Raw genomic sequence first — 19,445 nt, 5'->3', positions numbered from 1 at the left:
AAAAAAAATGTTTGCTGTCTCGGTAAAAGTAGAGTATAGTCTATTCTACTCGGGAGACTGTTTACTCTCTAAATCCACAGAGCTCAGAGCTTGAAGTGTTTAGTAGCTCTTTAGGTGCTTGTTTTCAAAATTCATAGTGTTACCAGCTGCCTGGGTTTGTTTGTGCCACTAAATGGAGAAATTTGTACAGGTGGGTGATTTTTCACTCCGTCCTATCAATGGTATTCAATAGACTGATCCATCTCCTCTCTGCCCTTTGACATTGGACTTTGGACCAGTTTTTGTTTGTCTTCAAACCTCCTATTATTAAGTTTTCTAATGACCTATGTGTTCTAAAATATAGGTATAACCGTCTCTCTATCCCCGTTGTTAAGTGTATGTATGTGTTGTTCCAAATGTTAGGATACCCGAGATATGGGTATCGAGATTGAATGGGAAAATGTATTAAGTCCAAACTAAATGTCGGTCAATTGGAGGTTATTCTCTGTGCTTTTAATGGCACTAATTGACTCCAAGCTACTCAAAACGATGATAGCTAGATTCTTTAGGCCAAGTGGAATCCAATGATTCCCATCTCTTGACGTTTGGTTGATTTTACTGGTCACTAGATCAGACAAGAAGATGACCAATTCCGTTTAACAGCCTTACATGTATCAGGGGTGGGGGAGGACAGATTCCCTGTGCATTCGTATATATTAACACGTTGAAAAAGGGATAGTCATGAATTGTTTGACCCCCCTTGTTATGATATTAAAATTAATTATCAGATAAAGTCTTGATATTATTTACCTAAAAGGATTTACATGTCACAACAAACTTAAAAATGCCCCTAGAATTTATACCTAAATGGTATAGTAATACTGTAAGTCAAGTGGACCTGTACAGAAATGGAGGTCCAAGGAGAAAAAGATCCTTATTTTTCTTAACCCCATTTTTGTTTTCATCCCTTTTTGCACCACAGCAATCACAAAGTAGGCTAGATAACCTTCTAATACTGTATACTGTAGGCTACATATGGAGGTTTTCAAAATGTGTTCTTTTCCTATTTAAATATGGAATTTATCTGTTTTCACATCAGATACGTATTTGATATAATCAAAATTAATCAATGGCTTCTATACAAATATATATTTTTTTTAAATGTCAAGGATTATCTAAAAATGATTTCCTCTAAATAGAGTGTCAGGAGCTCCCGTTATAGCTACCGCCTTACCACTTACATAACATGTACTGTATTACCTTTGCACATCACAGGGCATTCTTGTTTTGTCTCATAGGACGACTATGAAGTTAACTAAAGTCAACATAAACTTTCAGAGATGAAGTACAGCTCAAATATGTAAAGGTACATTCACATTGCGGTCTCATAAATATCTCAGTTATTGAGGTATATTATACTGTATGTATGTAGCTCGCTTAGTAATCAACCCGTGTGCTGATTATTTCATCCCACTGTCATTTTACAACGTTGACAATTCATCATCATAATCATCATCACATTTTCATTTGAAAGAAAAGCTATAGCTAGCCAACACTTACAAGCAATGTACAGTAAATAGTGTAATAACCACCAAAAAATAAATATCTGATCTTTACATCTGAGGAACTTCAATTGTTAAGTGTGGCACTATGCTCCTTATAACATGTACAGTATGTACTGTATGTATATGACATTATGTATAGCATATACACTACATTCCTTTATTGTCTAGCAGTATACAATACACAACTTTCCTTTCTATGTCAGGCACATATAATGTTCATATCTGTCTTTTCTCAGTTTGATAGCAAAATCATTCATTGGAATTACACGATTACTGAATTAATGTTGCCGTCTAAACATGCTGGAAACCACTCACAATCAGAAAATCATGTAAATGCTGCAGTGCTGAACTTGTACAGTATGTGACTGCTGTATCCACAGTATTTATGGGTGTGCTCTCAGACATTCGGATAGGAAGCAACTGCCCTGTTATGTAAGAGTGAGTGGGATGTCTTAGGAGTTGTTATGTTTCACTGAATTAGGAGGAAAGAAGATTACCAATGAGGGGCTATCATCTATCATCTATCATCCTGACATTCACTGTGGAACTACCTCTGTGCCTGTTACAGTTTCCTCTGGTCCTGGCTCAATCAACCCAATTATTTTGCTTCTGCACCGAAATGTAAGGAGTACTATGAAGCCCCCGCCATGTTGTTCTGAGGTTGTGGGAAGGACTTGCGATTCTATTCGCCCCCTCTCAGACAAGTCACTTGTAATCTAATACAGTCACAATACGCACCAGGTTTGTGTGCCGCAGCACTGATTATTAAGACACATTCTTAATACCACCTTCTACGTGTTGGATTGGCTGTGTCCATTTCCCTTCCATGAGGAAAGATCCGCACACTGATATCTCCCGGTTCACTTTATTGACAATACGCAACGTTTCGACCCTTAGGTCTTCAACTTCCGAAGTTGCCTGATGAAGACCTAAGGGTCGAAACGTTGCATATTTTCAATTAAAGTGAACCGGGAGAAATCATTGTGCAGATCTTTCCTCTCTTCTCACGTATGTACTCTGAGATCCAGCACCTGGCCTACTAAGGTTGGATGTGCGCACAGCTCTTTGGCCTTTTGTCCATTTCCCTTCCAGCCTGTTTAGTAGAGTTGTCTCAGTAGCCCACACGGCGCGGACTGCCGGACAGTTTCACACAAAAGGACTTATCCAAGGATGAAATGTATTCAGCTGCATTCAACGGTGTTTTCTTAATGGAAATGAGATCATTTTGAACTATTTGGGTGGCACTTGCTATTGCAGACATGGGAATAATGGGAATATGATTTAGATGGCATAAAGCCTTCATAAACCATTTATGAAGCATGCACTTTGTGAAAACAATTATGAGGGAGATGTAGCGGAGCCTTATATTTCCAATGCTGTGCTAAATGTATGTTTTATCTCCATACCGCTATTGAACAAAAGATTTTAACTGATTCATATAGTTCATGAAGTGTTATGAAGCCTTCATAACACATGCTTAAAGTGTGACAAAGCAAGGACAATGTATGTGTTGTATATGTATGTTGAAATAGTACTGTATATAACTTTGGAAGTCAACACGCCCAGTGCTCTACTGTATTAATATAATTTGTAGCCAATGGGTTTCATTCTCTGGCTGTGAAAATATATATTTGTGTAAAATGTATTTTTTCTTTCACTAATATAGATTATGTTGCATCCATGTGTGTATCAAACAGTTGCTGTACAGAAGTAGCAAATGGCTCACTGTATAGTATGTTGCATATTGATAGAGGTGACATGACTTAATCTTCGTTTAAAGTGTTGTATTTTTCTGTTGAAAAATGAATATAGTACACAAAATGAAATGCATTTGCACAATTTCTTTGGTGTAAACATGCTTAATCCAGGTAAGAATAAGACAAATCAGAAACAGGAAAACTCATGTTGAGAATGAGCCCTAAAATAAGACTGGTTAAATTTGACCACTGGAGAAGATAGTATAATAAGAAACAAAAATCCATTAGACCTACTTAACAATGTGTTAAAAACAAACAAAAAAGCAGTAAAAGTTGCTTTACAGTTGGCTGCTCATTGAAAAGTTGAAGTTAAGTTTCATGCCAAATAATGTCTTGTTGCAAAAAATGTGTCCAGGTGATGTGCTGTAATTGGATTGTCATTGCTACAGTATACTGTACCAACATGATAGCGTTCCTGACATTCCTGAGTAGCGTTCAAACGTTTGCTTTACTTCAGAATCGCCATTGATTACTGGGCTAGCTTAAAAAACTATATCTTAGCTACAACAGTTTTGTGTTTTGGGCTAATGCTTTCTAGATCGTGGGGATCTAGAGTGGGATTTTCAAAAGGAATAAATACCACACATACAGTATAAACACAAAACTTTCTTTAAAAAAACAAAACAACGAAAGTGCATATATAAGGTGCAAGGTATTCTAAACTTAATAGATAATTTATGATGGTGTTATGTTATTGGTACAATGGTGATGAGTAGCTCATGTTAGCTTGCTGAGCTAGCTAGATTTGCCTATGACTCCTCATCCACTTGAACAGTTAGTGGCTAGCTGCAGAAGCTAGGCTGTTGGCCAGCTTAGCTGTACTGTAGGTTACAGCTTACTACCCTAATAAGGGCACAACTAATCACAAATATGTAATGATTAAAAGCACACATTTGCAACACTACATAACCATCTTTCATTAATTGGTCATATTAGATTCAGAAGCTTTTAATTCAGTCATGATCAAGAAAAAGTATAATTCCAATTATTTTAATAGCCAGTCACTCTTAACTCTTAAGATGTCAAGTTGATAACACCTTCTTGATTGGGATCAGGGTAGGGTACTTCACTACTTGTTCAAATGTCAGCTTGAAAGATTCCTCAGTATGCCTGGTGTAGTGTACACTGATGTGTTTATAGAACCCTGACACATTCTATTACGTTAGTGCTGCTCTACACCACCTCCAGAACATTTGGACACATTTTACCATGGTAACTGCATAAACTCCTCACTCCCACTCAAGAGTAAGAGTCTGTGTTCAGGTTCACGAGGCAATTCATTATGGATGGAGACAAGGCATACTATACAGTACCAGTATATCAGGAATTGGATCTAAACCAACTGAAGAAAGCTCAAGCTGGGTGATTCAATGCAGTTTTACCTTGCTAATTGCAATGGGATCCTTCTGTATCAAAATGCCGAAGTTTGAATCACAACTCAAGACACTCAAGACTCTAAACTAGACCTTCAAACATTCACTGAGTATTGTGTTATCTGGGATCATCCCATTAAAAAGAGCTTTGTTTTTGTAAAAGAAAGGCCCTTTCTTGGCCATTGTAAAGAAAATGCTGACTTGGTCGAAAAGCTTGCATACTATAGTACACATCTCTCACATCCACAATTTTTGAAAATTGCCAAACTCTAATCAATATATTATACTCACAAGTAACACTTTTGCTCATTTTTTCTGCACTTGAATGCAAAGAATCAAAGGAAGAGTGGATAAATGAAACTGTAAATAAAAAACTGCTCAACTGTGGTTTGTTAGGCAACCAGAGAGAAAGGAAATCAGTGAGCCATGATTGTAACAATGCGACACCAATGAGAACGTGGTCATACTTATAGTGTAATTTGTAAAACTTACAAATTTGTACTTTGTAAATTGAGTATCAAAGTTTATCTGTATAGAGCATAATCTTGGAGCCGGCAGTAATATTTGTACACATACTGTACATTACGTGACAATAAAGATATCTTGAATCTCACAGAATAGAGGCTAATAGCCTACAAAACACGTCAGTACTAATTTCATTAAAAAATTACAATCATTTGAATGTTTGTGTCTTAGGGACTGAATAAACACAAGACATAAGCAAATACACACCCTCCCTATTTGTTTAAAGTTGAAGCATATTACTTACTGTAGATCTTCACAACCGATGTCATATCGTCGTATTACTATAAGTTCTTTGCCATTCTTTGACTTGAGTGTACAATCACTTTTAATTACTTAAGATTACTGAAAAGGTCAATCTTATTAGGCAGCAAATTACAGCCTGTGGGCTTTGTTGTCTGTTCAAATCGTCAGTCTTTCCAAATATACTTGAGTAGACCGACACAACATTGCTTTTTGTTTTATGAATAATGAACAAATTGATGAATGAAAAATGTAGTGTACCTACCAGCCAAGGATTTTGAGGGTTTGGCCCTGGTGAGCTAAGGCAGAGGGTATTTAAATATACTGTATAGAACAAAATATATCTGCTAGCCTTTTGAGACTTCATCAGCTATTTTGACACTTAATGTTAACCATAAACATAACCATTATTCTAATATAAATTCACTGTGAGACTTAACAAAATCAAATATGTGCGTCTCTGATAGTGGTGTATTGAATTTTGTCCATCCATGTCAAGTTGATAAAGCTGATATGAGACCAGACATTACATGATAATCAAACTTGTTGGATGGTGGGGGGGTTGGGAGGCTCATTTCCATTGGGTAATTCTAGTAGAATGTGTTAAATTGCATTCATGACACAAATAGCTTGATTTCCGAAGGGTTCATCCGAAGTTTATCTCTGCCTGACTCAACAAGTGTCCCCCCCCACCCCCGATAAAGTTAGAAAGAGACGTGTTCTCCACCAAGCACTTCATATCACACTTCATCCAAGTATGACTCACATGTACAGCTGGGCTACTACCGCCTCACTGCTTCCAACCAGCCAGAACTGACGGCTGGAATTTCAAAAGACCGGCAGCCAGCTTCTCACTCAGGCGGAAATCAGGTGTGATTCATGCCTAATGTTTCACATCAGTGCAAAATGTTGTATCTTTGTAAACTAGGGCAAAAAACGTCTAAGGTCAGACATTTCATGTAGGTTTGTGTGTCCTGCTGCCAACTTGTCTCCATCCTAGACGATCTGAATAATGGTAGCACTGGCGGGCGGTAATACTAGGATGAGGTATAGCTTGCTGTCACTTGCATTTAGTTTCAGAGTGTGGACTGGAACATGTGTTATTCGAACTACAACCTGCGAGGTCAACAGTTCCCTCGCCAGCTCCTATTCTCAAGAGAATCCATTCAGATTCAGATCCTTCTTTGTCACATGTAACATACAGCATACTGTACAGTCACAGTGAAATGCCGCTGCCGGCTCTGAGATGTGCTCATTACATATAATAACAAAAATACAATTTATAAATTACACAGGAAATACAAATCTTTACATTATAAAGATAAGATGCTGGTATGGATGGATTACTGTATGTACATGCAATAAATAAACATGGATATAAATAACCCGGTAGGGGGTGTATTATGTACATGCTATAGCTATAGATTAATAATACTTGGGGTGAGATAGCAATCATCAAAAGTCCTGTTAGGGGATTAAAATGGATGACTCAGACGAAGATGAACAGTGTGTGGGATGAATATTTGGGTGATGGTAGAATATCAACAACACTGAAAATGACAGTTGTACATCATGAACAGCAGGGTTAATGATGTTTTGTTATGCAGTATGCAGATGATTCCAAATGTCAAAATGCACTCCAGTCTAACTCCTATAGTTCTAACTCCTATAGTTCTCCAGCGTGCTGCATTTCAATGGTGTTTTCATCTCAGCCGGTACCGCTTGTGAAATTCTCCCTCTCTCGGTTCACTGCTCTGAATACATGACAGCATTTCTAACAAGCCCTAAAAAGGCTGGAGGCAGGAACTTCATTATTTCGGCTCTGTACAACACCACAATGGATTTGAAACGAGACATTCAATATGTCCTTTAAGTGCAGACTTTCAGCTTTAATTTGTGGGTGTTTACATCCAACTGAACAGTGGAATTTCAACAAATTGTATATGTGGTACCCCGCTCTTTAAGGGACCAAAAGTAATTGGACATATCTGGAATATGTAGGGGTGGGTCGTATGCCCACCTCCCTTGTTCTCTGTAAAGTGCGTTGTGTTGCCTCTGGGTATGAAATGCGGTATACAAATAAAGCTTTGATTGATTGACAATTGATTGATTGATTGACAAACTTACATGATCATAAATCAAATTCTCACTTTTAATAATTGGTTGCAAATCATTTGCAGTCAATGAGAGCATGAAGTCTGGAACCCATAGACACCACCAGACACTGGGTTTTATCCCTGGTGATGCTGCCAGGCCTCAACTGCAACTGTCTTCAGTTCCTGCCTGTTGTTTGGGTGGTTTCCCTTCAGTTTTGTCTTCAGCAAGTGAAATGTATGCTAAATTCGATTCTAGCAGGTGATTGACTTGGCCATTGCAGACCATTCCACTTCTTTGCCTTGAAAAACTCTTTGGTTGCTTTTGCAGTATGCTTCGGGTCATTGTCATCTGCACTGTGAAGCGCCGCCCAATGAGTTCTGAAGCATTTGACTGAATATAAGCAGATAATATTGCCCAAAAGATTTCAGAATTCATCCTGCTGCTTTTGTCAGCATTTACATTGTCAATAAATACAAGGGAACCAGTTCCATTGGCAGCCATGCATGACCATGCCATAACACTACCACCATCATGCTTCACTGATGAGGTGGTATGTTTTGGATCATGAGCAGTTCCTTCCCTTCTCCATACTCTTCTCTTCCCATCATTCTGGTACAAGTTGATCTTTGTCTCATCTGTCCATAGGATGTTGTTCCAGAACTGTACAGGCTTTTTAAGATTTGTTTTGGCAAACTCTAATCTGGTCTTCCTGTTTTTGAGGCTTACCAATGGTTTACATCTTGTGGTGAATCCTCTGTATTTACTGTATTTGAGACAGATACGCCTACCTCCTGGGGAGTGTTCCTGATCTGTACAACTGTTAAGGGGTCTTTTTCACCAGGGAAATAATTATTCTGTCATCCACCACAGTTGTTTTCAATGGTCTTCTGGGTCTTTTGGTGTTGCTGAGCTCACCAGTGCGTTCTTTCTTTTTAAGAATGAACCTGTACCAAACAGTTGATTTGTCCACATCTAATGTTTTTGCTATCACTCTGATGGTTTTTATTTTTCAGCTTATTGAAGGCTTGCTTCACTGCCCTTTGGATTTCATATTGAGAGTCGACAGCAACAGATTCCAAATGCAAGTACTACACTTTGAACTCTAGACCTTTTATCTGCTCCTTGTAAATGAAATAATAAGGGAATAACACACACTTGGCCATGAAACAGCTGAGCAGCCAATTGTCCAGCTTTTGGTCCCTTAAAAAAAGAGGGGGGGGGGGGTTATGTAATTGTTTTGTAGGTGTACATCCTACACCATTCACCTGATTTGGATGCATCTTGATTGTTTCATTTCAAATCCGTTGTGGTAGTGTAGAGAGCCAAGACAATGAAAACTGTGTCAATGTCCAAATATTTATGGACCTGACTGTAATGCATGAAAGAGAGTATGTGGCTGCACAGTCAGTTCTATGATGATGTCTTTGCAAATGAAAATCCCAATGGGCCCTACGCAGACATTGTACAGGTATCTATTAAAATGGCCAGCTACCAGACCTTTCGCACAAGGTGTACAAGTGCGATAGACTGACCTTCCTTTCTAAAGAAGGACATAATCTGGTGACAGTTGGCCAAGCTAAACATGTGACCTCATGAAAAACTCAACAGACATTGTCCTCCGTCAACATCACAGGATGTGAAGGTACCAAAGTGGTACTTTTCTAATCACCCCCCCTCTGTGATGGCAGAGGAAATAGAGAGGGTAGGGTCTTTTCTCAATAAACACAATTACCAGGCCTCGTGCTGATGGATGTCCATTGAGAGCAGCGGTGTATCCTTAGGGGGCAAGACAGCTTTTCTACTTTAGGGAGTCTTGGATATTGTTATCAGCAAGCTAAACACGTTTTGTTGATGTTGAAGCACGTAAGCACATTCTGTTTCAAGGACAGCAGAAAATGATTGTTCTTATGTCATTATGTTAATCAGTGGTAGGTAGAGATTAGGTAACTATGCAAACATTTTAGAGGGATAAGGCAAGATACTGTAACTCACTGGTTGTTTAAAAAGGGTACTCCACCCTAGAACAACATCAGGCTCAAAAACTAGAGCCCCATACAAAGATATAGGCGATGGTGATTCCCTTGACCAGACTCACATGAACAATGTTTAATTGTTCAATCAACTTCACACACACAACTGAGAGAACAGCAGAGCGGAATCCATAAATATCAAAGCCAACAACATTACACCACGTCAAAGGTTTCTGGGGTGAATTACGCCCCTTAAGTGTCCACCACACAAGCCCATCCAGAATAAACCCTAGTAACTGAAGTTAGTGTGGCAGTTGGGGGGTTCAATTCAGGGGAACCAGGGGTAAAGAGTCCATGAGCACTGGGTGGGCAGGGCAGCAGTAGCCCCGCGATGGCGGGGGGGGGGGGGGGGGGGGGGGGGACCAAGGGGGTCTCACTGAGGGGGGGGGTGGGGGTGAGGGGGCGTTGGCTCCAATGGCTGGGTGAAGTCCAGGTGGGCGGTCTTTACCCGATCCACTGAGACGTGCTCAGGTTTGCCACCGACGTCCCAGAACAAAATGCTGTTCTCAAAAGCACAGCAGGTACGTTGTAATTGACCCACCCAAATCCAGGTTTCTGGAAAGCATTCTGAATGGGAGGGTTTCGAGACTACATGTGCATGACATGCCTTCATAGGCTTCATAGGGAGTTGGGGAATTGTGTTCCTCTTGCTCACTCATGTTAGCCAAGAGAATAAAAAGTTTATTGTAAACAAGAGACATTGCATGTGCTTAGAGGCTAGAAAGTCATTGGCACAAATCCGCAAAGAATGGATTGCTCCCTCTAATAGCTCGATATTTTGCACAGCAATTGCAACGGCAATCTGCTCCAGTTTAGCACGATATCCACAAAAGATTTTGCTCTAATGATATGCCTGGGCAAACACACCCACCCATTTGCCAACTGTGTGCAATTTGCACCCATGATTGCAGTTAGCCATGTACGTGTTTTTGCACACGCCCGGCATGACGGTGGCTTCGTCTGGCTACAATAATGCTGCCATGATCCCTGGAGAGCCCGGGCATGTCAGCACATACGTATGTGTTGCACTTACCACCAGCTGAATGTAGATACAAGATCTTGGATATAGCCGGATCTTTCCCCAGTGTTTCAAGCTGTTATCCATATTTCAGGACACAGATTGGATCATAATGAAAATGACACACTGCACTTTTTAGCAGAAAATATCAGTTATGTTTGTTTCTGTGCATCGCAGCTGGCTAAACTTATTTTTAAATCCCCCTCTATATATATTTCACCATTAATATCATCCAATATATTTTTAATAATTACATCAAACCTATCTGCTGTAAAATGCACATATATGCAAAATTCAAATTGGCGTAGATTCTGTATAACCCCCAGATTAATCATGATAGAAATGTTAAGCAAGAGGAAATTTAGAAAAGGTAAAAGGCTTTATACTGACCATAATTTGAAAGTTGGTTGGTTTTGCATGATACTAAGGTTCTCACTCACCTGTATTACTGCCACTCAACTACAGGTTAGTTTGGAAAGCAGGTGTTTGGGCACTGTCAGAGTACAGCTCAAGCCTATCACCAGAGAGAAAATAGCACTGGGATTTACAGGACAATAAAATGACCTCCCAGTCCAATTCTATCTGACAGTATGTGTGTCATGTGGTGAGACAGGGGTTACTGGGGTCGTGTTGGCCCCAATATTAGGCCCAAATCTCTTAGGGCTAGTGCTGTTGTTCGTTGGCCGACCTACGAATTCTGGGAAAGTGGGCCTCTCTCTCTCTCTCTCTCTCTCTCTCTCTCTCTACCCCCCCACATTTCTCTCATCAGGGGCCTCCCAGGAAATACAACAGGGACAGGTGCTGACATTTGAGAGCATGGCTCAGTCGCAGTCGCGTAGGGGTCACAGCTGTGAGGATGGGTCCTGCTGATCTTTCTGTGCCTTGGGAATCACCCCCAAGGGAATTTGACGTACGGTAAATGATTCAAAAAGGTGTGAGGCCATTAGACTGCTGGCTACCACATCAACCTAGAAACCAGGGGGTTGAATCTAGCCATCTACCCCCCCTCCCCTGTGACCCTCTCTACCACACTCTTCTACCTAGAAAATGGTGGGAGTCTCTGTATGTGACCCATATACAGAGTTCACACATACTTTTGTGTTGTAGTAATATAGGCTGCTGATTTCTTAAACATTTTAAACTACCCGGTCTTAAGCCATGTTCCATTTAACAATTGAAATAGATCAATTCTTCCAATGAGACGTTCAAAGACAGCCCCCTGTGTGATCAGAAGTGGTTCAAATCAGCCGCTAGTATCACAGATGAAGAACAAAATGGCTATTTGCATGCATTCTCTGAGGCCTGAAAAAGGGAAACGAGGATGGTAATGGGATATCTGTAAAGGATTTTGCTTGGAAGCCCAACAGTCAGAGTGCCGTCGCGTCCCAAGCCAATGTGCTTGATCTGCAGGCAGGACTGAAATACTGTAAGTCATGCCTAACATGGCTCTCTATCGCCGGCTCGAATGCTATGTCTTCAACCTACCAAACCATGCCAACCATTTGACTATATCTAATGTAGTGAGGTTCCGATGCAGTGGCCCTCATGCGTCAGTCAGGAAGGCTCTTAATGAGCTAACGTCTTAAGAGCTTGGATCGTTAGAGGGGCCCGGTTGACGGAAAGTACATTGCTGTTTAGTGTGTGTAATAAGAGCCTGTGTGTGTGTGTGTGTGTGTGTGTGTGTGTGTGTGTGTGTGTGTGTGTGTGTGTGTGTGTGTGTGTGTCGCGTGTGTGTGTGTGTGTCGCGTGTGCGTGTGTATGTCCATGTGCATTATGTATCAGTTGAAATGCATGTATCCATGGTGTGTGTATGTGTGTGTGTGTATTTGTGCTTGCTTGCTTGTGTGCCTGCACAAATGCATGTGTACGTCCACAATAGTCACAATAGTGTTTGTCCTTGGGGAAGGCATCTGGGTCTTGGAATTGTTCCCTGCTAAATGCAACCATTGTGATCCGGAATAGATCACAGTAAATAGCAATGAACATCATCAAGGGATTATTTAAATTTGTTTGAGGATTCATATAATCTACAATCCTGAAACTTTGTTTGTTCTGATTCTCTCAAAACCTTTCCATACGGTAAATTACATAGACATCCAGCTCAAAATATTTCTAAAATTATCTTTGTGGCAATGCCAAAAAGGAGACATCATCATTATTATTATTGATGGAGTTGCCATTGCCCAAACACATTTTGCAGATAAGAAAATCTGATTTATGATTCATACAACAAAGTATTGTCACAAGTCCCCCTTTTGCCACCAACGTGGCAAGAAAGAAAAATGTCACACTTCACATAATTGCATTACTCACTTGGAGGTTATAATCCAGACTTCGTCAGAAGACATCAAGGGGAGGTGTTGAGCTTAATACCCACAGGTCTTGTTCCGTTTCTTGCGTCAGCCTTTTTCCAGACAATAATTTGCATGTTCGCGCCTTGGAGTCGCAAATCGGAGTATCTGGATAATCTCTCTGCATCTGTCAGGGAATCAAATATCAGTGTGAGTGAATCGCTCTCTTAGGGAATCTCTCCTAAGATCAACTGGATACAGTTATCTGCCCTGACCAGGGTTGTGTTAAAGAGCAACCATCTCTCTTGAGGAAGATCATACTGTTACTCATTTGCAAATTGTTAATTAAGCAATAAGACAGTCGAGGTCGTGCTTTACTGTGGTTTATTGGCATGGCTGTGGTGCGGCCGCAGGCAGGACGCGAAGCGGAGTGCTGTAGGCACCACAGCCGTGCCAATAAACCACAGTAAAGCACGACCTCGAGTGTCTTATTGCTTTTATACAACAGCACTGCACTGTTGTTAATTTTATTTGGAAAAAGACGGGTTTATAGTGTTCAGTCTTGATTAAATATGTTGTTTCAGACCTCCATGATACGACAGCTAGTTCCGACTTTGATTACGATTGCTAGGCAACGCGAGTAGCCTACGCTACGAACGATAGGGAGTAGGAATACATTTGGTGATTAACTCAGTGCCTTAACTAGGGTCTTAAGGCACTGCTTGGAACGCGTCTTAGCCAATCACAATGCGCAGTCGGAACTAGCTGTTGTATAAATGGGCTTATTGAATTTAATCTTGTTTTAATGCCAGTCAAAATTGACACCAAAAAACAGGGCCTGGAACTACAGTATTCTCTTTGTTCAGGCAAGAACCAGCATCATGTTTGGGTTAGATAGCTTTGTTCATTTTTACAGTTTAACAAAGACAAAATAAATCTGTCATCGAACAACCTGCTTGGAATGTGTAGAAATTACTATCTTAAAGAAGACTGGAGCTAGGGTGGCTGACGGCCAGCAATAATTGCCTACTTAAGTGACCCCCATCAAAAAAGGATGTCCACTCTCCAAGTGAAAGGGTAATGAGCCAAGTGCCGTCCTCCTCCTATTGTGAGAAATCACCGGCTAGTTTTTTTCTTTTGCTTGGGTATTTCTTTGACTATGTAACACTATCTAGTGTGGTGATGTTATTAAAATCACATCACCACCAAAAGAAACTCACAGAGGTGTTAGTTGGCGTTCTGACATATAATTCGCCATAAAGTAAGATTGTAGTTCATCTGGAAAGGCTTTTTTAAATATTTAGCATATAACTATTTAGTCGCAGCACATACATGTGTAAACTTCCGCAAACTAGGTAGCCTAGCAACATAAACAATAACAATAGCTACCGTAAGTAGTTCCGCTTCCTGAATCCCCTCTGTGGATTGATCTACACATCTACAACGGTCGCGTCAATACAAGTCAATGGATCTCATAAAATGATCAATAAAACCCTACAGGATTCATACTTTGCAGCGAATTTGATGTCCGAACAAAAACAGACACCAATTACCCCCTCGGTGAGATTCTTGTCTTTGAAATCGAAAAAGATTTTTCAAGGTGCCCACCCACATCCATTGTATGATCAAAACGGTGGTAGAGCAAATATCAGACTTTCTCAAAAGTGCTAGTTTTGTCAACTTTTTGATCTGAACCATTATATATGATCATAAGTAACCTTAAAACAAGGCTAAACATGCATTTTCCCTTTACTACTCCTTTAGGTTAGGAATAGCTTTAAGAAATCCACAAGTAGTTTCCTTTAAGATACAGTATGTCAGTTATGTAAGTAACACAGTAACATGATATGGATAGATCAGATATGTATGAAATACATTTTATGAAATAAATTGTTGCAAAATGATGTAAAAGTCCTAACACAGTACAACTTTGAAAACGTACCTTGAATCCTGCAAAACAATAGAACAACCCATTCCTTAAACTAATGATATTGGCCGGGTTTCCCGAACGAGTTAAGAAGCACTTAACTCCAAAGTACATCTTAACTCCCATACAAAGGGTTGCTTAAGAAGGGTTCCTTAAAGGAAAATGCTCGTTTTTGACAACCTGGACCTTATTTACGACATATTATAAGAAGTTTGACTCACCGAGATCACTTTTGTGTTGTTCGGAGGCCTGTAGAAGAAATTTAAAATCCAGCGCGAGCCAGTATATCCATGTAATGTCGTCGGACGGGGCAACGGGAATGCAGTTTCTCAAAATCCATTTTCGGCCGCTAAACGGTTGTTTTCATCAATCAGATTGGATGAATCGACAGTTGAGATTCCTCAACGCGAGCCATTGTTGTTTTGGTTTTCAAATACCGGGTCTTTAGCCTCTGTAATATGATCTTTACACGCCTCTCCCCCACTTGCTCCAGCACGCATGCGCGCAGACTGGCTATTCTCCGGCTCACATTCTCTGCGCTACGATCGTTGTTGGTGCCGAGAATATTGTCGTCGTCATTCGTCAGCAACAATCCGATCGTAGCGCAGAGAATGTGAGGGAGAATAGCCAGTCTGCGCGCATGCGTGCTGGAGCAAGTGGGGGAGAGGCGTGTAAGGATCATATTACAGAGGCTAAAGACCCGGTATTTGAAAACCAAAACAACAATGGCTCGCGTTGAGGAATCTCAACTGTCGATTCATCCAATCTGATTGATGAAAACAACCGTTTAGCGGCCGAAAATGGATTTTGAGAAACTGCATTCCCGTTGCCCCGTCCGACGACATTACATGGATATACTGGCTCGCGCTGGATTTTAAATTTCTTCTACAGGCCTCCGAACAACACAAAAGTGATCTCGGTGAGTCAAACTTCTTATAATATGTCGTAAATAAGGTCCAGGTTGTCAAAAACGAGCATTTTTCTTTAAGAAGGTTCTTTATCGGGAAACGTTATTGGCATACATTATTGTTTAAGTATGTTTGGTTTATCTTTTGTCTCAATGAACCAAAAAGGACCCAGCATGAACCAACATGGACCCAGCAAGTTTACAAGATTATTTATTTATTGTAGGAGAAAGGTCGTCACTGTGATGCTCCAACACAAACAAGTTGGTCTAAGATTCAATCTCCTGAGTCCTGTAAATATTTAGAAAAGAACAATCTGTAAACACAGGAGGGATTATTTACAAATGTTCTTCTGTTCTGACCCTTTGGCCTTTGCTCGGAAATGAAAGCAGAGACGTATGTCAAATGAATGGGGGTTATGACAGCAAATTGAGAGAGCAACCATCTGACGGTACACTGAAAAAACAAACATTACCAACATGGAGATGAAGATGATTCTTACAGACAACCATTCAGAGAAAGGATTTCTCCAGGTTTTCGTGAAATCCACGGATGACTGAGGGGGCTTTTGACGTCCGTCTGCGTTGTTGGTGTGTTGACAGGCTTCCCAGCTGGTTCACTATTTCAGAACTCAAGCACTCTAAAATATTTGACACTGCATACTTATAGCCCACTATGCCATGTTCTTTCAAATGCACTGATTATTTACAACCTGCTCAAATGTGAGCACTGATCTCTATTGTTATCTACATCAATCAACTTAATTAAATCCCTATGTTATTGTTGTAAATTGCTTATGTTTTGTTGATGTTTGTGTTTGCTTGTGAGCTTGTCGGCATTGGAAATGAGGGAAACCTCAATTGCCCTACGAGTTTAAATAAAGGTTTGAATTGAAATGAAGCAATGAAAGGATCAAATTCTCACTAAAATAACTGCAGTTCTACACAGAACAGATAAACAATGGTTTACTGCAAGATAACGGTATTTCCTGACACTCGAGCTCTGCATACTTTTGACGGCAAGCTCTGTTGCTAGCTGTGTCCCAGTCCTGTCCTCAGTCAATATTCCTGCTGCATTACAATCGGGATGAGTCATCATAACAGTGACTAATCTGGCCCACAAATCCACTCCAACAGCAAGTGTAATAGAATGTGTTCTAAACAAATGCTGCTGCATAGAAAAACGACTGGTCATATGTAACCACCCACATTTTCTAAGTACACTTAGGTTTTGATGGCTTTCAGAAAGAGTCTGGTCGCCCACATTAAATACTCATGCAAGTTGAAATGTCTACATTATGTGTAGAGGGATTGAACCTTTCATTTTTCCCTTTCAAAAGAACACACTCGGAGGTATTTATTTTTAGCACAAAATGTATTCCATAATCGACCCTTCCATCAATTATGTTCTCTAGACTAAGACCCTCAGCTAAGTCTATAAAATGGAAAATACATAATTTCCATTATGAATTCAGCTCTTGTTTTAGCATGAGCATAACAACTATAGTTACGTATACACATGCTTGTCTTTCTGTTATAGTCTGGTACTAAGGAACCCCAAGGCAGACACTGGACAAAATCATTTGGGAAATGAAAATAGCGCTGAGTGGTCAGGGCTGGTGAGGTGGGGTAACAGGAGAGGGGTCTGCTGAGGTCAGGTAGAAGGTACCGGATACTCAAGATCAGCTCAGAGAGGCTCAGAAGGAGCTTCTTCCCTCGGGCCTTCCGGATTCTGAACGAGGACACTGTCTGCTGATCTCTGGACTTAACTAAGTCTCTACTACTGTACTGTATACTCAGCACAACAACACCTTCTATTTATACTCCTTATAATACATCTACATTCTATTAATAAAATAAACACATCTAATAATATACTCTATACTGTACATCATATGCATACATATTCTCTCTAGAACCATATGTATACTTATCTATTTAATAATTTTATCTGCTCTCAGCACATCCCATTTACCTTGTTCATTGTGCCTAGTTTTTGAGCTAGTGGGGAAAAAAAACAATTTAATCTCGTTGTACTGGCATGTGACAAATGAAAACTTTGAACTTGAACTTGGGTGTTAGACTTGAGACTTGAAAAAGCCCAGAATGTGACACAGAGTGGCCAGACTTGACCAACTTGTAGCTTAACAACGATCTAACCCAGGGTTTAAATAGTGCAGCTGATGACAGATGACAGACAGGTGTGCATGCTTGAGCAGGTGAGGTAAAACATGAACTGGAGCCCGGAATAGGAGTCGCGGCCAGGCAAATCCCACACACAGACAGGGAGGGAGAGCGACGCGAACCCCACACACAGACAGGGAGGGAGAGAGACGCGAACCCCACACACAGACAGGGAGGGAGAGAGACGCGAACCCCACACACAGACAGGGAGGGAGAGAGACGCGAACCTCACACAAAAAGAACATGGTATGGTCAAATATATCAATGTAGAGAATTTAAGTTTTTTATTAGGCCTGCCCATTACTTGGAGTAGGCTACATAGGCTGTGTGGCTGCTACGCTTTTTAAAAAGTGCAAACAGGCACGGTTTCCAGTTACTGTTCATTCTAACTGAATTCGCTTAAGCCCGAAGATTTCCCTCGATAGCAGAGCTAAACACTATTGGACAAGTACAGTACATTATGTCCAGACTTCAAAAGTGTTGTGTAGTCGATTTAATAGCCTTTAATCTATTTCAGTTAGCGCAATTGATTGATTTGACTTAGGCATTGGTTATTGATTTACTCCAGGAGCTTGCTCGATCACCTTGTTGAGAGGGGTCAGGGAAGAATTTTTACAGCTCACTTTTCTGGCCCCCGGGTAATTACTGTTTTTTTGCTTCCCCCTGGAATATGTAGGGTGGGATGTATGCCCACTTCCCTTGTTCTCTGTAAAGCGCATTGTGTTGCCTCTGGGTATGAAATGCGCTATACAAATAAAGCTTTGACTGAGTGGTTATTGATTTGACTTCTCTTTAGGTATTCGATGCACACACGTCAAGCAGGTCCGTGACCCCAATTTCATAGGGGAGCAGAAAAAACCTTAATCGTCCCGTTGAGGGATTTGATCTTTTTCCAGTCCTGACCCACATTAGTCACACTGTTTCTGGCAGCCCTATTAGCTCCCCAAGGTACGAGGCCCTGTTTTGATATGTATTAGCCTACTGTAGTTCAGGATTTCAACCTGAAAACCATGGATAACAAGCCACACTTCTTTACACCCCCCCATCACCACCTTTAAAGCCCGCTCCATTCACATCCTTCCTCTTTGCACAGTAGGCTGTTCGCTATTCTATTACATACAGTCGGGCCGACACCCCTTTCACCTTCCAACGTTTTATTATGTTACAGACAAAGTGAAAACAGGTTTTTAGACATTTGTGCTAATTTATTAAAATGTTGACAGAAAAAATCTGTTGTAGAATAAGTCTGTAGCGTAATAAAACGTGGAGAAGGTGAAAGAGGTGTGCAGACTTTCCGGCTTGACTGTACAAGTGTCTCCTATGCCTATAAATGAGCTGAAATGAATGCATTTCACCATTGTACAGGCCTTTCCTTTAAACATGGAGAACGGCATGAAACACAAGAAGAAGTGGTGATTACAAACAAATTGAAGTCATGTCTAAACGTGAGTGCATTAATTGTGTACATAGAATGTAGGTCTGTAGTGTTGTAGGTTTTGTGTTGGTTTTGGGCTGGTGTGTCCCTTGTACTAAGGCAGAGAGAGAGAGAGACAGA

Source organism: Borostomias antarcticus (assembly GCF_949987555.1).
Source record: "Borostomias antarcticus genome assembly, chromosome: 17".
Lineage (NCBI taxonomy): Eukaryota > Metazoa > Chordata > Actinopteri > Stomiiformes > Stomiidae > Borostomias > Borostomias antarcticus.
Note: the sequence above shows the minus strand (reverse complement) of the source record.